Source organism: Lepidochelys kempii, chromosome 10 (genome assembly GCF_965140285.1).
Source record: "Lepidochelys kempii isolate rLepKem1 chromosome 10, rLepKem1.hap1, whole genome shotgun sequence".
In the NCBI taxonomy this organism is placed as follows: domain Eukaryota; kingdom Metazoa; phylum Chordata; order Testudines; family Cheloniidae; genus Lepidochelys; species Lepidochelys kempii.
In genome coordinates this window covers 62,623,477-62,646,890 of record NC_136389.1, presented here as the reverse complement: position 1 = coordinate 62,646,890, position 23,414 = coordinate 62,623,477, and the positions used below count along the sequence as shown (strand labels likewise).

General features: G+C 46.3%; 1 long non-coding RNA gene across 2 annotated transcripts; it reads right to left on the bottom strand.

The window, feature by feature from the left end:
• Positions 1 to 401: 401 nt before the first annotated feature.
• On the bottom strand, positions 402 to 15,254 carry LOC144930923 (uncharacterized). Of its 2 annotated transcripts, XR_013636426.1 has the most exons (4): positions 12,020 to 15,254; positions 11,316 to 11,578; positions 9,141 to 9,195; positions 402 to 2,438 (listed from the first exon to the last, which is right to left on the bottom strand). It is a non-coding gene; the product is annotated as an uncharacterized LOC144930923 (long non-coding RNA). The 2 variants fall into 2 exon arrangements; XR_013636425.1 differs by lacking the exon at positions 9,141 to 9,195 and having other exon boundaries at positions 11,316 to 11,428.
• Between the last annotated feature and the right edge of the window lie 8,160 nt (positions 15,255 to 23,414).

The window sequence follows — 23,414 nt, the reverse complement described above, 5'->3', positions numbered from 1 at the left end:
TCTAGGTTAAAGAAGGGCATCCCCTACTTTAATTGATTTCCAAATTCTCAGTATGTTTTTTAAAAACATGTTACACTCCCTTACACAGCAGTAAGTGGGACTGAGGCTACATCTAGGCGAAGAGCTAGGGCTGTGATTCCCCTGCTTGTGTACACAGACTCATGCTAGCTCTCATCAAGCTAGTGTGCATATAAATAGCAGCCTAACCGCAGTAGCACAAATAGTGTCAGCGGAGGCATGTCTGAGCCCTGCTGAGTACATACCTGCTGGTTTCAGGTGTATTATTGAGCTTGAAATATGAAGCAAAAAAGGGAAAAGAAAGGTGATTATGTAACACTGCTAGCCTACAGACCCACCATGTAAATGATGTCATTCAAACAGGAATTCTGGATTTTCCCTTGATTAACTACATAGGAGACTAAGAATGATACACAATTTACACTTCCCTTGTCCGCTCAGCCATGTGGCTAGATCAGCAACCAGTCAGCATTTACAAAATCAACCCGAAAAGTCCAAAAATATATATTACAAAGAGAAAAGTGAAAGGGAAGTCTGAAAAATACCCTGTTTGTCAGTGAGTTTCTCTCGTCACCCATTGCTGGTTGTGTCTGTGCATTCATCACCATTAGTGACATGGGTCTTGAGGACGCTTTAGGCCTGACTCTCTTTAACCAAAAGACTGTTCTTGCAACAAAGCAATTCCAGATGCCTTGCCTCCTGGTTGACATTATCTGGTAACCAAAAGAGACTATGTATTTCCTTTGAAATGAGAGATGACATTAAAAATAATCCACATCAATAGTAAAAAGGCAGCCAGCTAGGAGGAATCTTTGTTTTCTGCCAAAATCCAGTCAGCTTTCTGTTACTGAAATACACATAAATGAGTTTCCGGCAAACATACTAACTCAGCAAGAAATCTGTCTGTAAAATCAGTACACGCAGCAGAAGAAATTTTGGTGACAGCATGATGTGTTTAGTCATAGTCACAAGACAAAAGCACCCAGAAGGAAGTTGTCTTAAACTCTTTATTTACCAAATGCTTCAGAAAGGGTCATTAATGTTTTTCCATTCAAAAATTAGGATTATTCTCCTTTGCTTCCACCCATGATTTATATCTAGGATCTTCTGTGATACTCAGCAAATCCTGAAGATTACAACCTTGTCCCCCACATCAAATTACAGTGGATTGGGATTACCTGTTCCCATGTAATCATTGAGCAGTGTATTTGAAGATTGTACCTGAAAATAAAGACTGATGGGATATATTATGGCATCTGTTTTGAAACAGAACTCTTCCATGGAAAATTGATGGGAATTCTGCTTGAAGACTGGTACATCTATACAGTCCCATGCCATTGGAAGATGATGAAGTAACCATAAACAAAAATTTACTTGTGATTAATACCGTGGGTTACCCTGGAAGATTAATTAAAACTCACTTGTTAATTAAAACCAAAGTTAGGGCCCAATCCTGTAAACCTTCCTTGCACTGAATTTGCTTTAGTGACTGCAGGGAGTACCATATACATAGTACCACACACAAAACCATCCCCTCCAAGGAGACTAGAAACCGGTAAAACGACACCCCCTTTTACATGGATATACTTTTCAAAGGACATTCTTCTCAGACCAACCACGGTTCATTTAAAAAATCATCCTGTGCTAAAGGATTTTTCTCCTCAAGAGTTCAATAAGTGCTTTTTTGCCAAGGCCTCCATTTTTAATGTGAGTAGGTGAGAGGAAATAAGCAAAAATCAAATTGCAACAATCCCAGTAAACAAACTGGTATTTGTTTAGTGCAAGGGGGTCCTTGGTAGCAGGCTGAGTATTGAAGTCAAAGGCTCTATATTCACTCTTTCAGTCAGTGATTACATCACTCTCAGTTCCTTATTCCCAGGCATGAGTATGTCACTGCCTGAAACAACAGCCTTTATATGAATAATTAATCATTGCTAAATCACAGAGAGGCCATGCCATTTTTTCAAGACTCAACCCGCTAGTTTGACCTTGTGCCTACTGTAAAAAAGCAGTTCAGGCCTAGCAGATCAAAGCCGCCTGGAAAGCACTGCCTGCTACAGTGTACAAAATCTGCCATATATCGAAAAGCTAATGGATGCCAATGGAGTCACATTGCTTTACATTACGATGGGGAAAATTTACAAACTGCTGTTTGTTACTTCTAGGTTCTAACATGCAGGAAGTTGCTATTTCCATGAAGGGGTGCTCTTTCTAAAACCATCGATTTTTCAAAGGCACTTACCCAGACTGCAGTCAAAGGCCAATAGATGCATTTACTTCCTCAGGCACAAGTACAACTCAGATTTATAGCTTCCCTCTGGTCACTTCCCTCTGTGGTAATTATTAGCCTTGCCTGTCTCCTTCAGGGATGCCTGCCTCTGTTCTGATGGCCCCAGCGCCCTCTCTCCACTCAGGCTTCTCTGCAATGGTTGAAAATTGACAACAAAAGCAAAATAACAACAAAGGAAAGAATTATTGCTAATACTGATAATAAATAGCTCTTCTGTCGCTCTTGTCATCTGCAGCGCTCAAAGTGCTTCACAAAGGAAGACCATACCATTAGCTCCACTTTACAGCTGGGGAGACCAGGGCACAGAATGATGAAACGACTCAACCAGGGTTACCCAGCAGGCCAGTAGCAGAGCCAGGAATACAACCTAGGCACGCCAGTCACACTCCAGTGTCCTGTTCACTGGGCCACGCGGCACTGCACAAAGTAATTGTGTTAAAAAATACATATTCTGAAATAAAGAGCTCTGCCTATCGTAAGCCGTGGCGTTTACTGCTAATCGCTTTTAATTTGTAAGGTGCCCTCCAGCCAAGGATTTTCATAACAGATGTCGGAAAAGGGCTGCAAGCCAAATGTCAAGCAGTTCAGCCAGTGGGTGTGTTCAGTTGAAAGCCTGGTTTCCAAAAAAGCATCAGGTACACACACTGGGCCTGGCTCTCCCTCCACTCACACCAGTTTTAAACCAGTGTAACTCTTGGGGCTTTAAGAGGGCTACTTCTGATTTACACCTATCTGAGCAAGTGAACCAAACCCCTCTCTAAATTGGCTTTGTTAGGTCATTTTAAACCCTAAGTGTGCTGTCTTATGGCTCAACCTTGCAAGGGGTTGAGAATCTCTCAGGAGGGGCTGAGAACTCGCAGTTCCCTCTGGCTTCAGTGGCAGTTGGGAGCACTCAGCACTGTCCAAATGCTTTGTGGTTCCTCCTAACCACTCTTGGAGTCCCTGCAAGCACTCTCCCATGCTCCCCTCCCCTGGAATGCATGGTTTCTCTCCCAGCACTCTCATGTTTCCCCCAGCATTGGTGATCCTGGGGATTCACTGTCCTGAACAAACAATGCTGTTCCTATGCATCTAGGAGAGCGGAGTGCTCTGACCTGGCCAGGTTCTGAAATACCTGTGCACACACTATGCCCAAAGGGATTTCCTTCCGGATAGAGGTTCAGGCCCAATAAGAATGTTCAATCTGTGCCTGATGACCATATGGCTGTTCTATTGTATTCAATGCTTTTAATTTCTAGAGCAGCAGAGCAAAGCAGCAGCTCTGGTATAAAATCCAGTGCATTTTACATTAGATGCAAATACAGACTTTTTTGTTTGGTTCCAGGAAGAAACTAGCTACAAAGAATATTTTGCATCAGGCTAGACTTATGCTTAGCTTCACTTTGCATTCCTAGCTTGGTGGCCTGACTGCTCACAAGCAGGTTGTCCTATTTGTTTCTGACTGTGTTTATTTATTTTGGGGTTAATACACATAGACACCTCAAGGCAGAGCTGTAGATCAATTGCAATTACTGTACTATTGATTCTTTTTCATCCAAGTGACCCCAAAGACTTTCTGTTGTGTGTTGACTCTGCCTCCACTTTGTTAGCAACACTTTTAGCTCTGAGGTTTTTTTCCAGACAAACAGGTTTGGTAAATAGTGACACTTCATATTTTTAAACTGAATTATCAGGAACAGAGTGTGGTCAGGTTTGGAAAAACTAAGTACCTCAACACATTGGGGTGCGGTGTGGCAGGTAAGTTGTTCTGCTCTATGTGCCACTACTGACATAATGCATGATTAGACTGTCATAATTTCTGAATCATTCTCTAATTCAGTGGTTCCCAAACTTATTTCACCGCTTGTGCAGGGAAAGCCCCTGGCGGGCCGGGCTGGTTTGTTTACCTGCCGCGTCCGCAGGTTCGGCCAATTGCAGCTCCCAGTGGCCACAGTTCGCTGTCCCAGGCCAATGGGAGCTGCTGGAAGTGGCGGCCAGTACATCCCTTGGCCTGCACCACTTCCAGCAGCCCCCATTGGCCTGGAGCAGCGAACTGTGGCCACTGGGAGCTGTGATTGGCCGAACCTGCGGACGCGGCAGGAAAACAAACCGGCCCGGCCCTCCAGGGGCTTTCCCCGCACAAGCGGTGGAACAAGTTTGGGAACCACTGGTCTAACTGATGCTACCGTGTTGTTGGCAGGAGTAGTTGCTTTTGGAAAGTGGTACTTTTGGGAGTCACATCAGAGCTTGCTGTTTGGTTATGGTGGTGCACAGATTGGTATTAGTTCACTCCAGTGGCAACCCCACATGACAGTAAGAAATATACAATTTGGGACTTAAACAACATTTTAAAAACTCATGCAAACACTCAAAATCTCCAATGCTCTACTTACTAAAGAGAGAAAAATTGTTACTTTTTTCTTTTACTCTATAAATTTAAACTATTAAACCAATTTAAATCTAAAAGGCTGAATTGTGTTAAATGTGTTTTAATGTCTTTTATCTGTTTTGCAGCACCTATCTTTGATTTAAGGGATCAAATCTTCTCTGTTACATGGATGCTTCTTCCATGGACCCATGTAACCAAAAGCACATTCCAGCCCCCAAACTATCAATCAACAAAATTTTCATGCCAATTTAAAAAATAATCCCTCATGTTGCCAGAAGTGCCCATATATCACCACTGACCAAACCTGCAAGACCATAAGCCCCTCGTTTCATTCAGCCAGACTGAGCACGCCTTCACTGCATGGCCTATAGACATCCCACCCTGCACAAAAGTCTCTCACAAGCTAAACCAGGGTTCAGATGCATCAGAACACATACAGGAGACTTCCAAGAAATACCAAGGGATTATGCTGGCGACTCAGTGAGTGACACACTGTCCTCTGAGCCAGAGCCATGGCAAGGGAGTGCGGGCAAATTGGGTTGATTCATGATGGGCCAGTGAACTGAGGCTGCCCTTTTGTGCTCTGGAATCTAAGCTGTCATTTAAAAACAAATCAACAACAGGAATTAGGTCTCTCACCCTCATGCCTGTGGAAGAGAAACTTCAATTGATGAGTGAAATGTAAACCAATGCAGTGATATGTCTGCTCCTCTAGCCAGGCTGAAGCTGCGCTATGAGAGGGATGTGACCTTTTCCCTAAGCCTTTCAGTGGATTGTCATGGATTCAGTGGATTGCAGCGGACTGACTCATTTCAGCTGCTGCCTATATGTTATACCCATACAGGCAAACAAACCCATTGCAAACTTCTGAGCAGGTGCTGCTGAGGAGGGGACCAAGTCTTACTCCTCTCCACATGTGAATACCCAGCCCCATGGAGAGAACTGTTAATTATCATCGTTATGTATTTGTTTTACAATAGGAGCTAGGAGCTCTAGTCATGGACCAGGACTCCATTGTGCTAGGCCCAATGCCATGGAGCGAGGGATGGCGCTAGGCCCACCTCTTACCCGCTAGAGGAGGAGAAACATGGATGGAAGCTTCCCTCTGCACATGGATTCAGGGGGGAGCAGCTGGCCCTTTCTTTCAAAAGCAAAAGATCTTCTGCTGGAAGTTGCCACAGCAGTGAAAAACAGTGCAATTATTTACGTCTGTTTAGTAACTAGCCCTTCACCTTCTCTACTGCCAGCGCTCAGGGTTAGTCCATTTCACGCTGCAGTCCCAAATTTGAAAGAACGCGTGTGCCCCAGCTGTGCTCTGTGCCAGAGCTAAGGAGGGCTGGCAGGAGGAGAAAGGACACCACAGGACACACCTCTGCCATTCCAGCTCCTCCTCACTCTGCAGAGCGGTGTCATTTGCAATGCAGCACTTACTGAGGGACTAGCTGATGTTTACACAACCCCATGTATGTTTTCCCCTCCTCGGCAGAGGAGATTCAGCCGTCTAATTGCTGGCCTCTACTGGCCTGTTTCTAATCTGGACCCGAGTGCACATTTTACTGGAAAGTCTTGCAGCAGGCTCTTTGCTTTGAACACAGAAATAGCTGTGGTGATGGCTGTGGCGGGACTTGTCAAAGCATGTTAGACAGATAATTGCCTTCACTAGTTGATTTCTGAGAAATAATCCACATTCATAGAAACATCTAGCTTCTGCTTTCTCTATCGCTCGGTGACCAGCAATGGACCAAAAAAAGATCATTTTGCTACATATAAATTGCCTGGGTGTCAGTGTGGTCCATGGAGCAGAAATACACTGCAGAGCCTCACGCTTACCCATTTGCTTAACTGCAAGAATATCTGTTTCCTGAGGAGTGTTTTTTTAAACCTGGCTCACATAGGGATTATGACAGTCACTGTAGTTTATGTTCCCAATGAAAGTTATTTAGTTCCAGAAATATTCATGGCCAGATTTTCAGCCTATCTTGGACCAATCTCTGTTTGCATGCTTGCTTTTCACACTAAACTGTCCCCAGTGTGTGCCCTGTGCTCTGTGAACTGCACTTTTAAACACAGAAGTCTGCCTTGGGGAGGCAAGGCTGTGAAGGGGCTCAACATGGAGCAACATACAGCGTGAACGACATGCTCTGTTCTCTCACTCATGAGAGAGAATTTACGTTCTCAAATTGTTGGAGGCTTTATGGGGTTTTTTGAGCTGGGGGTGGGGGAAGTTGGTAGAACGGAATCAAAGCAGAAAAGTGAAGGAATTAAATAAAATCCCCTTTTGATTTCAGGGGAATTTTATTTAAGGGGGATTCCGGTTTATACTGTTGCAGCCATGTCCTGAAGTGCATCTAGCAAATAACCCACATGCCTCATTAATGGGATCAGGAGATTATTAAGCTCAAAATTGTTACTATACTGAAAGCTTTAATTAAAATATTCACATTTTAAATTAAAGAGGAAAGAAACTACTGGTCTGGCTCTGTACAGCCATGCCGAGGATACACACACAAACCCTTATGCTCTCGTCTGCCTGTGCAAAGACATCCCACAATTGCCTTTATCATACTTAGCAGCTTGCCCCTCCCCACCGCCTTGCCAGCCTCTCCCCACCTGGCTTCCATCGATTTTGCTGAAGGAGTGGCTCTGCACAGGGAATACCCTCACATCCAAGAGCTAGCAGGGCAGGGAACCTTGGCGGCCCTTTGAGAGCACTGCGAGGTTCAGGGGAGAGCAAGGAGGATTGCTAGGAAGAAATGGGATCCACCTAATGAAGAGAGGGAAGAGTATCTTCGTAGGTAGGCTGGCTAACCTAGTGAGGCGGGCTTTAAACTAGGTTCGCTGGGGGACGGTGACCTAAGTGGGGAAGTGGGATACCAGGAGGAAACACAAGGAGGAGGGTAAAACATGGGGGGCCTCCTGATTCATACTGAGAAAGCAGGGCAATTGGCTAGTTATCTTAGATGTCTGTACACGAACACAAGAAGCCTGGGAAACAAGCAGGAAGAATTGGAAGTCCTGGCACAATCAAGGAACACTGATGTTATTGGAATAACAGAGACTTGGTGGGGTAGCTCACATGGCTGGAGCACTGTCATGGATGGGTATAAACTGTTCAGGAAGGACAGGCAGGGGAGGAAAGGTGGAGGAGTTGCACTGTATGTAAGAGAGCAGTATGATTGCTCAGAGCTCCAGTATGGAACTGGAGAAAAGCCTGTTGAGAGTCTTTGGGTTAAATTTAGAAGCGAGAGCAACAAGGGTGATGTCATGGTAGGCGTGTGCTATAGCCCACCAGACTAGGAGGATGAGGTAGATGAGGTTTTCTTCGGACAATTAACTGAAGTTTCCAGAACATAGGCTCTGGTTCTAATAGGGGACTTCAGTCACCCTGATATCTGCTGGGAGAGCGATACAGCAGTGCACAGACAATCCAGGAAGTTTTTGGAGAGGGTTGGGGACAACTTCCTGGTGCAACTAATGGAGGAACCAACCAGGGGCCCCTCTCCTCTTGACCTGCTGCTTACAAACAGGGAAGAATTGGTAGGGGAAGTAGAAGTGGGTGGCAACCTGGGCAGCAGTGACCATGAGATGGTTGAGTTCAGGATCCTCACAAAAGGAGGAAAGGAGAGTAGCAAAATGCGGACCCTGGACTTCAGAAAAGCAGACTTTGACTTCCTTAGGGAACTGATAGGCAGGATCCCCTGAGAGGGTAATGTGAGGGGGAAAGGAATCCAGGAAAGCTGCCTGTATTTTAAAGAAGCCTTATTGAGGGCGCAGGAACCAACCATCCCGATGTGCAGAAAGAATAGCAAATATGGCAGGCGACCAGCTTGGCTTAACAGTGAAATCTTCGGTGAGCTTAAACACAAAAAGGAAACTTACAAGAAGTGGAAACTTGGACAGATGACTAGTGAGGAGTACAAAAATATTGCTTGAGCGTGCAGGGGTGTAATCAGGAAGGCCAAAACACAACTGGAGTTGCAGCTAGCAAGGGATGTGAAGGGTAACAAGAAGGGTTTCTACAGGTATGTTAGCAACAAAAAAAAAAGGTCAGGGAAAGTGTGGGACCCTTAATGAATGGCGGAGGCAACCTAGTGACAGATGATGTGGAAAAAGCTGAAGTACTTAATGCTTTTTTTGCTTTGGTCTTCACAGACAAGGTCAGCTCCCACACTGCTGTCCTGGGCAACACAGTATGGGGAGGAGGTGAGTAGCTGACAGTGGTGAAAGAACAGTTTAAGGACTATTTAGAAAGGCTGGACATGCACAAGTCCATGGGTCCAGCTCTAATGCATCCGAGGGTGCTGAGGGAATTGGCTGATGTGATGGCAGAGCCATTGGCCATTATCTTTGAAAACTCGTGGCGTTCGGGGGAGGTCCCCGACGATTGCAAAAAGGCAAATATAAGCCCTTCTTTTAAAAAGGGAAGAAAGAGAACCCAGGGAACTACAGACCGGTCAGCCTCACCTCAGTCCCTGGAAAATTCATGGAGCAGGTCCTCAAGGAAACCATTCTGAAGCACCTGGAGGAGAGAAAGGTGATCAGGAACAGTCACCGTGGATTCACCAAGGGCAAGTCACGCCTGACCAATCTGATTGCCTTGTATGATGAGATAACTGGCTCTGTGGATATGGGGAAAGCAGTGGACATGATATACCTTGACTTTAGCAAAGCTTTTGATACAGTCTCCCACAGTACCAGCAAGTTAAAAAAGTATGGATTGGATGAATGGACTATAAGGTCGATAGAAAGCTGGCTAGATTGTCAGGCTCAATGGGTAATGATTAATGGCTCAATGTCTAGTTGGCAGCCGGTATCAAGCGGAGTACCCCAGAGGTCGGTCCTGGGGCCGGTTTTGTTCAACATCTTTATTAATGATCTGGATGATGGGATGGATTGCACCCTCAGCAAGTTCACAGATGACACTAAGCTGGGGGGAGAGGTAAATATGCTGGAGGGTAGGGATAGGGTCCAGAGTGACCTAGACAAATTGGAGATTGGGCCAAAAGAAATCTGATGAGGTTCAACAAGGACAAGTGCAAAGTCCTGCACTTCGGATGGAAGAATCCCATGCACTGCTACAGGCTGGGGACCGCCTGGCTAAGTGGCAGTTCTGCAGAAAAGGACCTGGGGATTGCAGTGGACGAGAAGTTGGATATGAGTCAGCAGTGTGCCCTTGTCGCCAAGGCGGCAAACGGCATTTTGGGCTGCATTAGTAGGAGCATTGCCAGCAGATTGAGGGAAGTGATTATTCCCCTCTATTCGGCACTGGTGAGGCCACATCTGGAGTATTGTGTCCAGTTTTGGGCCCCCCAGTACAGAAAAGATGTGGACAAATTGGAGAGAGTCCAGCGGAGGGCAATGAAAATGATCAGGGGGCTGGGCCACATGACTTACGAGGAGAGACTGAGGGAACGGGGCTTGTTTAGTCTGCAGAAGAGAAGAGTGAGGGGGGATTTGATAGCAGCTTTCAACTACCTGAAGGGGGGTTCCAAAGATGATGGAGCTCAGCTGTTCTCAGTGGTGGCAGATGACAAGACAAGGAATAATGGTCTCAAGTTACAATGGGGGAGGTCTAGGTTGGATATTAGGAAACACTATTTCACTAGGAGAGTAGTGAAGCACTGGAATGGGTTACCTAGGGAGGTGGTGGAACCTCCATCCTTAGAGATTTTTAAGGCCCGGCTTGACAAAGCCCTGGCTGGGATGATTTAGTTGGGGTTAGTCCTGCTTTGAGCAGGGGGTCGGACTAGGTGACCTCCTGAGGTCTCTTCCAACCCCAATCTTCTGTGATTCTAAGAGCTTGAGTCTGCTCTAACATCAGTAGCAAACTGCCCGTTGATTTCAACACACTGAGCCTGAAGGAAGACATTGAGTTCCAAGGATATCTTAAGCTGGGTCCTTTTCACAGCTGCAGTGTGTAGGAATAGACACTATCCTTTTAAAAAGCTTGTGAGCCCTCTAGTAGTGCTCACTGTGTTCTATGTTTTAGAAGCTGCCAGAACCCAACCAGCATGTACAGGTAGATAGACCTTGCACAGAGCAAGTATTCAGTAAACGGTGTTATTTGGACTCCACTGTACCTGCGTGGCTCCTTCACATCACGTTTACTGTGCAAAGAGCGAATGACACAAGAATAAGCCCTATCTTTTGCTTTCAGGTATTTTCACCTTCCTTCCTAGGTGCATTCTGGGCATGTGCCTAGTCATCTGAGGGGCGAGGGAGGTGGCTGTGTTGCTTGCAGACAGCGTGATCATTCTGAGCAAAGGAGCCTGTCAAAGCAGAACTATTTGTATGGGCACAGTATGGTTATTGAGGAATAACTGTGGTGAGCACGCAACTCCTGCTTACTCTGGCTGGCTGGTAGGCAGTGTAGCCCATCAGGGTGCAGGAGTTTGCATGCTGTAAGATCATTGCAAAGTCAGACGCCCAGAGTTCAGGGAACTGCCTATCTGATGATAACTGCGCAGTTATGGGTCAGTGAGAGCAGAATGTTACCGGCATGCTGCTGGGCTGGGACAATTCCACTTCAGTGTAATGGGTGGTAACTTCTAGTGGGATTTCATTCATTTTGTGCTTTCATGAGCAAAGCTGCAGCAAACAGCTAAATGGAAACACGGGTGGAAAATGGGTTTGACTCACCTCCACTGGTGCTGTATCGCCCTGGCCAGCAGGGGTCAGCTCACTCCAGAGGGTGGCAGGCAGTGTTTGCCTGGCTTCCCCTCCATTCTGAGGTTCTGCCTTGGTGTCTGCCTCTGAAACATGAACAAGGCAAGGTTTGGAATACTCTCTGCTCCAAATTGAGCGGATCTCTCTCTTCTCCTCTTTGGCTGGTAGCTATGACTTCATATGCTGGCTGCTCCTTGCAGCTGGCCCAGAAGATCAGGGAGGCCAGAACTCCATTCCTAGAGAGCAAGTGGGAGGAGGAGGTCAGTTTCTGCAGCTCTCCAGAATGGTATGGCCATCCACTACATTTCAACCCAAACCTCTCCAGGTTTTCCAGCACATTATATCTTTTAAACGCAATTAACCATGGCCCACTGCTTGCTCCCAATAGCTATTAGTGGCCTCCTCCCACTATCCAAAGTACAGCAAAGGGTGGGGGCGAGAAGAGGGAGAGATACGATTTTTTTAAGCAAAACTAACTAAAATAGGCAAGTGCCAGGTTTTTTCTGCTTTCCTTCTTTTGCTCTGCCTTTAAAACTCCAGATGCAAAAAATAAATATTGGAAGGTTATCCTTTGCAACTCATGATCAGATCACAAGCTAGCATGTGACTCCAGGACAAAAAACAAGTTCTTGCAGCAGATGGCAAGTACAACTAGTAAACTTTAGTACTTGCTGTACCTGGATGTTTGCTGCTAAAGCTGGATTCTTCATGCATCTCGGAGGCAGGCAGAACTCATGATTCATGAGGATTTCATTCTAATTAAAGGAAACTGCACACAGAGGAGTTACATTTTGGATTTGCATTTCTAGCAGTTCTGAACATAATGTAAGCGCAACCATAAATAGAAGCCCTCAGTCATTGTTTTATAAACAGGCTTTAGTTGCATGAATGACAAGGGCAGGTTTTAGAGTCACCTTTTAAATCATGTACTGAACAAAAGGCACCTTTAATCAGCATTGCTTCTGGTAACATCTGAAAAAAAATGATGATGATTTTAATTTTATAAAACTCTCTCTCCTCTATGGCCAAGGCACTCAAGGTCCTTTAAAATGATCTGTAATAAATTATAAGAGTATAATTAAAATATTGTCATTCAAAACACATCAGACAAATAGAGGCTGCCCAAGGAAAAGAGGAAGGGAAAAGCTTCTTAATATGGGGATACCAGTGTTCTTCCCACACCCCATATCTGACTTCTGCCAACACAATAAAATTAGGTATAAGAAAAGCACGTGCTGTCAGCTCCACACCGATTGAACCAGGGACTTGAGATTTCATTTGGGGCTTGGCTTCTCATGTGGTGAAGTTCTGTTCTCCTTTTAGACTTTGAAATCTCAGCAAATTATCCAGATCTGGAATCCTCCCTCATTTCTAACAGCTTGTTTTCAACTTTCCTCTAGACGGGTCTTTTAGAGTTCAGGACTGAAAGTTCAACAACTGCTTTCTAATTTTCAACAGTCTAGAATACTTCATCAAAGTGGAAATAAGCGACAACCCCATGTAGTGTTTAATCTGAGTGAGTTACACCCCTGTGGTCCCATTCTGCAACGGTTGGTGGTGGATCCCATTACTCCTATCCCATCCCATCGCTCTGCTACTAAAGCACACACCTATTACAGGGCTGGACACAAGGAATACCCCAGCAGGAAGCATGGCTCAAAGGACAGATCACTGGACTGGGGCCCAGGAGACCTGGATTCTATTCTGCGCTCTGTCACTGGTTTGCTGAGTGACCTTGGACAAATCATTTCACCACCCTGTGCCTTAGTTTCCGCATCTGTAAAAGGGGGGAAATTATGCTTATCTCCTTTGTCATACTTCAGGCCTACAAATAGAACTCCTGGGTATTATGGTTGTAGACTTGCATTACAGAGACTTTACAATTAGAATGAATGTCAGCTGCAGTGGGGGGGCCTTCCCAGTCCGAGGTCCACAAATGTTGATTTGCACTTTCCATGGCTGTGGCCCACACACACAACTACAGCGACCCCAGAGAAACAAGGAGAACTGACTGCTCTATGGGCAGGAGACTGGCTGCTAGCCACCTTGGGCAGTAGATAGTGCTCCACCCTACCTATCCAGGTCCCCCACCCATTGTGATCAATAACCAGTATGCTGTATTGGAAACAGGTGGTAAAGAGCAGACCCCAGTGACTGAGAAGGAGGAGGCAGCTGTCCCCAAGGCTAGGAGGCTCACAGCTATTGCACCCAAGAGGAGGCGGCATAGGGCGCTGATAGTCAGGGACTCTCTTCTGTGGAGGACTGAGGTATCCATCTGCCAACCTGACTTGATGTCCTGGGAACTGTGCTGCCTTCCTGGGGCCCACATCCAAGATGTTATGGAAAGGTTGCCGAGACCCATCCGTCCCTCTGACCACTACCCCATGCTCATCGACATGGGCACAAACAATACTGCCAGGTAGGACCCTGAGCAGATCAGCAGGGACCACAGGGCTCTGGGAGCGAGGATAAAGGACCAGGCAGGGACACATGCATCCTGGAGATGAATTCATGGCTGCATCAATGGAAGGGCTTCAGCTTCCTTGACCATCAGATGCCATTCCAGGAAGCTGGGAAGAGATAGGGCCCAAGAAGGAGAACAGCATCTTTGTGCACTGACTCACCAACCTAATGAGGAGGGCTTTGACTTAGGTTCCAAGGGGGCATGTGACAAAAGCCCACATGTAAGCATAAAACAAGGCAACTTTAACTAGATGTTTAGGGGGACACGGAAAATTACAATAGGGTCATAGGAGCAATCAGAGGGAAATCAATGGGCAAATCTGCTCAACATCTTAGAGGTTTATACACAAATGTAAGGCATAGGGGGAATAAATAGGAAGAACAAGAAGTATTAGTACATAAGCTAAATTATGACTTAACTGTCATCACAGAAACGTAGTGGGATAAATCTGGAGTCTGGAATATTGCCATGGAGGGGTATAACTTGTTCAGGAAGGACAGGCAGGGAATAAAAGGGAAGAGGTGTTGCATTATACATCAAAAAGTATAGACACTTGTTCCGATGTCCAGGAGCCAGACCAGTTGAAAGCATCTGAGTAAAGATAAAAGGGTGAAAAAATAAGAGTGACTTCATGGTAGGATAGTGGCTTCTCTTGACCACCAAATCAGGAAGATGAGGTGGATGAGGCATTTCTAGAACAAACAGCAGAAATATCCAAAACGCCTGAGGGACCTTAACTACTCAGACATCTGTTGGAAAAGTAATATGGCAAAACACAAAATTTCCAATAAGTTCTTGGACTGTATTGGGGCAGCTTTTTGTTTCAGAAAGCAGAGGAAGTAACCGGGGAACAGCCATTTTAAACTAGAGGAATTGGTAGTGAATCTGAAGGTGGAAGGCAAATGGGGTGAAAGCAGCCATGAAACGTTAGAATCCATGGCTCCCAGGCAAGGAAGGGGTGAGAGCAGCAGAATAAGGACAATGGGCTTCAAAAAAGCTGATTTCAACACTCTCAAGAACTGGTAGGTAAAGTCCCTTGGGGAGGAAATCTAAGGGATAAAGGAGCTGGGGAAAGCTGGAAGTTTCTCAAGGAGACGATACTGAAGGCACAATTGCAAACTATCCCGAGGTGAAGGAAAGAGAATAGTAAGAGGTCAATATGGCTCTGTCAGGAGCTCTTTAATGACTTGAAAATCAAAAATGAGCCCCATGTAGGTTTGTCTCACTCAGCTCCCGACCCTTGGTAAAGGGGAATAGGAGCTGAAAAACCGTACAGAGAAAGGGCTTAAAAAGGTAGAAATAACTGAATTAGAAATACCCAATAAATGTGATTATTGGTTGGAAAAGGCAGAGCTGTTTTAGGACTGTCAGAGCCCCACATCCAGGTTATTTTGTTTGCGGGGGATTGGGGGGCAGGGAAGAGGATCACCACAATCACCATCTTTCTACACCCCACCACAAAATCCGTCTCAAACTCTCACCCCTTCTCTCTGTCATCTGATTACCCTCTGTAACTGTAGGGACAGACAGTCCCATTCCCACAAAGAGCTGGCAAGCTGGGTAGTGGTTTCCATGTCTGGGCCACCAAAAAGTCCATTTTCTCAGGGCTAGCAGAGCCCCGTTTGCCATGTGCAGACTTTTCATGATAAGTTTTGGGACTGTCTCTCACTTGGTCCCCTCCCACCCCATATATTGGTACGGGGTGGGGGAGGGTGAAGACTGTGGCTGAAAGTCAGGCTAAAAAGAAGCCAGTTCCACACCCCAGCCTCCAGCTCAGAGGCATATAGCGCTGAGAGGAAGAAGAAAAGACTAGTGAAACTTAGTAAGCTTTTCTATCACCGCATTATTTACACTGGACATTTCCCTGGTGAAAACATGTTCCCCTATTGTAGCTGAGTACTCTGTGTAGGTTACAGATCTCTCCCCACCCCTTCTCTCCAGGAGCCATTAACAATTGAGTTGATATTTTTAAACTCACTTCTCATTTTTTCCATGTAGAGCAGTTTGAATGGGTTTCACGCGAGTACACAGGAAGCGTGCTACACCCGTCCGTCTTGTCCAGTAGGCTCATTGTGATGAGAAAGGTTATCATGCTCAAAACAAGTGAAATCCTATACTGAAATTCCTGGGATCAAAATAGCAACACACTCTCCAATGCTGACATTCTCAGAAGGTGGACAGGAAGTCTACAAACGTACAGCCCTCTGCAGTGGATTAGTGCACTGGCCTTGCAACTTCCAAGAATCTAAATAACACAAGCTCATCTAAACCAAATATTAAATATGACAGTCTGAGCATTAAAAATAAAGTGGAGATTCCATGCAGAGAAGGCCTAGGAATTGCCATAATTTATGAATAGTATCTCTCTCAATACCACCCCCACCCAGAGATATCACTCTCCCAGCACAATAGCTTGGGCATTTCTTGTTAGTATTCTTAGTGTTAGGGAATGTCTGCACTGCAATCACAAGTGTAACTGTAGATTGTTTAGACAGACCCAAGCTACCTCGGATGCTGGTAGCAGTGACGTCATGGCAGCCCAGGCTTCATCATGGTTTGCACAAACCCAGCTGAAACCCTGGGTAATTACATAGGTGACTAGCCCATGCTGAAGCCTGTACTGCCATAGCTACACTGCTCCATTACCCGAGCTAGCTAGATTAAAGGTGGCTCAGGTTTGTCTACACAAGTGGAATCAAGCCTTGTGATTTCGGTATAGACATACCCTTACAGATGGGCTCCTTACAGAGTCTTTGGTAGGGTCAGCAACATAAACCCAATCTCCTCCAAAATCCATCAGTATCATCACGCTTATCAGCTGTGGAAATTTCTCTTACTCTGGGTCTGACATGCCCAGGGGTGAAAGTAACTCCAGACACTTACCGGTACGGGGCCATGGCCAGCTCCGGCCCCAGGAAGGCGCAGGGCCTCAGGTGGAAGGGGCATGGCTGGGGGTCAGTGTCCCCCAGCCAGCCCTTCCAGGCTGCCTGGCCCGCACCGCCCAGGGCTCCAGTGGCGATTGAAAGGGCCCGAGGCTCCGGCTGCTGCCACAGTAGCAGCACCGGTGGCCAGAGCCCTGGGTCCTTTTAAATTGTCAGCCCCAGGGCAGCTGCTCCCTTTGCCCCCCCTGTCAGCAGCCGGGGGGGGGCACATAAGGGGCAATGATGTTAAAGCAGGGCCCTTTGCTGCAGCAGCACCTTAACATAACTGCCCCTTTTGAACCACCCTCCCCCCCCGCCATCGGTGGCCCTGCCGTTAGGGTCCACACCGGCAGGGCTGCCGACGGGGAAGGGGCAGAGACGTTAAAGCGCTGCCAAGGACAGTCCTTTGCCGCAGCAGCACTTTAACGTTGCTGCCCCTTTCCCCCCATCCCCCGTTGGCGGTCCCGCTGGTACGGACCCTACCAGCAGGGCTGCCAACGGGGGAGGCAAAAGGGGCAGGGACTTCTTACCAGTACGCCGTACAGGCCCGTACCGGCTCACTTTCACCCTGGACATGCCCCAGAGTGCACCAAGTGCTCAGTTCCAGAATGAAGGAAAGCCTGCAATAGCAGCAGGACTGGAAGAACATCCTGGCTCCACTGCCACAGACAGGAGTGGGCTCTAGGCAGAACCCCAGCTGCCAGAAGATATCTGTTGCTCATGTGGGAAGGGAGAGGGCTTAGCCTGAAATGACTGCACAGGCTGGGAGAACTGAAGTAGCCTGCTTCCCCATGAAGATCAATGAGGGGCTCAGCCATACTCCCTCCAAGTCCTTTCTAGAGATGGGAGTATTTCCATGTTCGTTACAGAGATTTTACACCAGGGGTGGGCAAACTACGGCCTGGGGGCCGCATCTGGCACTCCAGATGTTTTAATTCGGCCCTTGAGCTCCCACTGGGGAGTGGGGTCTGGGAGTTGTCTCGCTCCAGTCAGGGCATGGGGTCGGGGCTTGCCACATTCTGCGTGGCTCCTGGAAGCAGCAGCATGTCCCCTCTCCGGCTCCTATGCGTAGGGGCAGCCAGGGGGCTCTGCATGCTGCTCCCGCAGCACCTGTGGACAGGGCAGCGCGTAGAGCCACCTGGCCATGCCTCCGTGTATGAGCCAGAGGGGGGACATGCTGCTGCTTCCGGGAGCTGCTTGAGGTAAGCACCGCCCGGAGCCTGCACCCCTGACACCCTCCCAAGCTCCAACCCCCTACCCCAGCCCTGATTCCCCTCCTGCCCTCCGAAACCCTTGGTCCCAGCCTGGAGTACCCTCCCACACCCTGAACTCTTCATTTCTGGCCCCACCCCAGAGCCCACACTCCCAGCTGGAGCCCTCACCCTCTCCCGCACCCAACCCCCAGTTTTGTGAGTATTCATGGTCCGCCATACAATTTCCATCCAGAGGTCACCCTCGCGCCAAAAACTTTGTCCACCCCTGTTTTACACCATACTAGATGATCTATGAGCTATAAATTGAATTTAGTTTGTGAAGAGTTTCTGTATCCTCCAGGCAAAATGGTACTACATAAGTAAGTATAACATAATTGTTGTTCTAAAGAAATTGTTCTGTTCTGTTCCACAATTGGACTGGCTTAAGAAGTGTTCATCTTGGGAAAAATGGAATAAGGAGTGTCCCAGTAAAGGTAAAATGAGGGTGAAGTACACCACTTGAGGAAGCAATGACTGGTTGCCACATACCATGATAAAGTTGATACACAAGTCACTTTAAGAAAATTTGCTGACAGTAATCAAATTCCATATCTGGCTATACCAGGAACTACTCTCCCTCCCACTGTGTGACATGGATATTTGGTAACAAAGCATTGTTTGAAACACTGAAGTACTCTTCTATATAGCCTCATGGCTCTTTAGTACACGTAATCTAGACAAATACAATTTCAGATCCTTAGGTTCTGGTATCCGGCTAGTTAATGTCTTTTCTGACACAATCCCCTATTGTGCTTAGCAGAGAAAGCAAGACAGGACATGGATCAATTGACACTTTCATCTGGAGCAGGCAAGTTTTGCACACGAGACCAAATGTACAAAAACAAAAACACCCCCCACATTTGTGCACATTTTGTGCGAAGAGTTCAACCCAAAGTGGCAAAATTCAATTCAAAAGGCACAAGCTGCATACAGAGCCCCTAGCACAATAAAAACTTGGCTCAAACATCTATGCTTTTTAAATGGGCCTGCATAAATTTAACCCCAGCTCTTCACCCAGGCCCTTAGCCTCAACTCCCAGGCAAATCAGCTCCAGGCTGTTACTTTTGCATTAGCTTGTATTTGGCTTCAGTTTTAAGCATTGGTTATGAACTCACTGATGGGGCCAAGTTGCAAAGTTCAGATCTGGATCCCAGGGTTCAAAATGCAGGAGTTCAGATATGGGGGCCCCACGGGGCTCCCATCTCTTGTTTTAATACAAAGGAGAGAGAAGGGGAGAAAGAAGCAAAGGATTGGGGGGGGGGAGAGTCCCACACATCAATCCAACTGCTGTTTGTGATTCCACTCACCATCTGCAGCAAAACAACACAAATATGAGCAAAACATGTGGGGCCAGCCCTTGACGGGTGGGTTGTGGGGGCGTTTTGCACAGTGAGATGCACAGCAGGGCCTCAGGCAGATGGCCACATCCCAGAGAGCACATCTGGGAATGGGAGGGTTTGGCAGCTGGGTTAAAGCGTGGAGGTTTGTCATTAGAGGGAGGGATGCAGAAGGTGGGGGATTCAGAGCACTTCGCATTTTTGTACAGTGCTTGTTGCTCTCTGAAGGGTCTGACCAGCTACCAGGAAGTGGGGATACACTTGGCTGAGAATTTAGAGGATGAGCTCCACAGATTAACTTTCAAGGGGAAGGACTGTGGTGGGCCCATTAGTAGGGGAGATATTGGGTGCACATTGACAACTGGGCCCTGATTGATCTCACATTTCACGCACGCCTAAGGCTGGCCTGGAAAATGGCCACGAGACCAAGGCCACGTTTCTTAAATAAACATATGTGGGAAAAGAGTAGCACAAGTATCTGAAGCTGGGGAATTATATGTGTCTAGTTCAGAGGCTGGGAAGCATAAGAATTAATTTTACTCCCCTCCTGAGCTTACACTAAAATATTTACCACAGCTGTCTGAGGCCTTTTCAAAATAAGCATGGAGCTCCGCCTTTCTGCCCAACTTTAGAGTCCTTCAAGGAAGATTTAAGGCTCTTCAGCATTTGGTTTTCGGTAATGAGCTAACAGCCTGAGTGCCTCCAGCTGCCAGCAGCTGCCCTTCTTTACTTAATTACTTTCAGGAGTCTTTTCCCAGAGAGATGCACAGCAGCCGCCTGAACCCTACCTTTCCATGTAACCAATCAGTAATTCAAGCTAACAGGAAACAGAGAAGCTTCCCATAGGCCAACCCATGTTGGGATGCAAAACTATCAAACCAGGAAATTAAAGCTAACACTTTGTCTGTACAAATTCCACTGTGAAAGGCATAGAAAGGAGGGGTTGGCTCCAGCTAGACTTTCCTGGCTTTGTTGATTGGTGCAGCTTTATCGCTGTAAAAAGGTAACTTGTGCCTGTGACTTTTTCCCCTTCTTAAATGTCAACTTAAAAAGAAAAAAATTGGGAAAGGTCACTTACCAGAGAGACTGGGACAGCGCCAGCCACTTGGATAAACAGTTAGGGGCAGCTAAATGCATAGCTAGATATTTTAAAAACCTGATTCAATACATACTGCAATTTCTTCTTTGGGGGAGGCTGAAGTCTTGTTTACCTTTCACAAGGTACTCAAGTCACTTCCTGTACATCCACCTCCTACAATGATCACCACTTATGCTTTCACCCTTTAGGATCCCCAGGATGGAAAGTTGCTTACTGGCTCGAATATACCTAACTGCAAGTAAATGTATACCAGGGGCACAAATATCCCTTGAGTTAAAGTGAATATCCCTTGAGTTAAATGTCCCTTGAGTTAAATGGTCCTGCAGTTGTGAGTGGGGTCATGCCACTTCTGTATAATACAGACCTGCTTGTGGTCCTTACTCTGAAAATCCTTATCTGTGCAAATATTTCTTCAGTGGCACTACTTACATGAGTAAGGGTTGCAGGATTATGCCCGGCATAGCTGTGGTATGTTGGCATTGCTGGTGGTCAGCTGTTCCAGTCTCTAGGGTAAAGAATACTTGGTTTAGAACATTCCAAGGAAAATATTACTATTAGCAAATCGTATTACACAGAGAGTATGGATCGAATGGCTGTGTCAGATGACTTGGGTTCTTTTCCCAACTCTGCAGCCGATTTCCTGTGTGACCTGAAGCAACATCAGTCTGTGCCTTAGTTTCCCCAGATGGAAAACAAGGATAAGTAACATCTTATTGATAACAACAGCTGGTTAAAATAGATTGAAAGAGGAGGGGAGCTTTTCCTGCCCCAAGGAGAAGGGGAGCCGTGGGAGAGAGCTGCTTACCCCAGCAAGGGGACAGAGAGGGAGCTTTGCCTTCTTAGGCAGAGGAAAGGGATCCATACTCCTCCTTGCCCTCCCAAAACTTATTTGAACTTGTAACAGCATCACCTATATTCCTTCTCCCAATCAGAGAGTGCAGCCAGAATGACAAGCTGAATAAAACTAAGCCACTATACCCCTGCAGTTGTGACTCTGTGGGTCTTTGCAGGTGATTTGCAAAGCTGAGGATGAATAGCAATTAATCAAAGAGAGCCTGGTCCTGCAAGGTGCTGAGCAGTCTCAATTCACACCACTCATCATGCCACGGGTGGTGCTTGACAACACACAGGATCAAGCCTATGCTATGGAGGGAAAAATATTAACATGACAAAATATGGAAAAATGACAGATACACACATAGATATCCACATAGATTTGCCATGGGATTTCATGCCAATCACCTCAGAGTTCTCTCTCCTGAGTTAGCTCTAAGCTGAAACTCCATCCAACTTGTTTCTAGACATTGCTCCAGCAGCTTCCTTCCTCAGCCTCCAATTCTGCAGGGTCCCTCTCCGCCCACTCCACACCAGCTTAGCATTTCGGAATTCTTCCTCTTGTAGCAGGAAAATTTCACCAGTTTTAGCAAGAACTGTTATTCAACGAAAAATTCATACTGGAAGCGTATCATGTGTTAGCCACTGTTGGTCATTTATTAGTCATCCAATCCAGGAGCAGGAGCAATATCATGTGAGTAGAGGACCAAACCCACATCGTGGAAAGTGAATTGTTGAAGTGAGCAATTCAAGAACAATTCAGAGGCTGAAAATTGTTCGCATATGCTCTTTGGTGAACAGGAGAAATCAGGGTCAATGCTCAAACAATTTACAAACATTATTGTTATTGTATTACTCGTGTCCAGAGACCTGAGCCAAGACAGGGACTTTAGGAGCAGTACAGAACACAGAGTAAGAGACAGTCCCAACACCAAAGATCTTGCAGTTTAAATAAACAAGACAGACAATGGGTGGGAGGGGAAACAGAGGCACCAAGAGGTTAAGTCACTTGCCCAGGTCACACAGCAGGTCAGTGGCAGAGCCAGGAATACAGCCTCGGATGAAATCCTGTCCCCATTGAAGTCAATGAGAATTTTACTATTGACTTCAATGTGGCCAAGATTTCACCCCAGATCTCCTAACTTCCAATCCAGTGTCTAAGCCATGAAACCATATTACCTCTCCCACAGGAAAAGGGCTCAACTGGTCAGATAGTTTATTTGGAACTAGTAAATCAATCTGGTTCTAGCCACTTTTTATGGCTGTTGCATATGGGACTGCTCTCATCTGTGGATATAGGAGGTTCTAGAGGTTTTGCAGACTCAAGGTATTCCAAACTATTTTAAGGAACACCTTTTCCCCTACTGCAGATGGCTTGAGGCAGGCAGAGATTAAGTGAGACTGCAGGGTCACTCAACAAGTCACCAGAAGGGCTGGGAATGGGATCCAACAGACACAACTCCTAGTCTCCTGCTCTCCCCAGTACACACACTGCCTTTCTCCAAGGTCAGCAAACATTGCAAAGACACGAAACCAGTTTTTGCCCACAGGTCATTCATATTTATTGTGCACTACTGGATCCTACTTAGGTACTTGAGAATAGGTGTTGGTTTGTACTAAATGTGGGAGAAAGCTTAAAGACCGCAAAAGAGCCTCTTTGGGGGTTTTGTTTTAAGAGAACCCACCAGGAGTGTGGCTGGGGAGTGGCATGTAGAGACACATTCTCGTACATTCTTTTAACTTCTACCTGCTGGTTGCGTGGAACACCTGCTGTTTTTTCATAACCACATTTTATTTTTGTCTCTCTCACACCTGGTAAATTTCCATCTAGCTGATGAATCCCCTGTTCAAGGACAACCAAACTATTTGACTAAAACAATAAGGCCTTTTCCATCTGAACCACCACCACCCATTACCCCTCCTTTTACTGGTTCTTAATAAATGAAATTTGTTGACTTTGGTTAATCACTGTAGACAAAATTCATTGGACTTAGCCCTCTTTTGCATTCTGTTTACAGTAACACATTTAATTAGGATCTTCACAAATGCTAAATACTCCATAACTGTAGTAGGATATTGGCACAAACTAATCTACAGTAGAAATGTATTAAATTCCCTGTCACTCCATGAAATAGATGGATCTGCTGGCAAGAAGGCCCTCCAA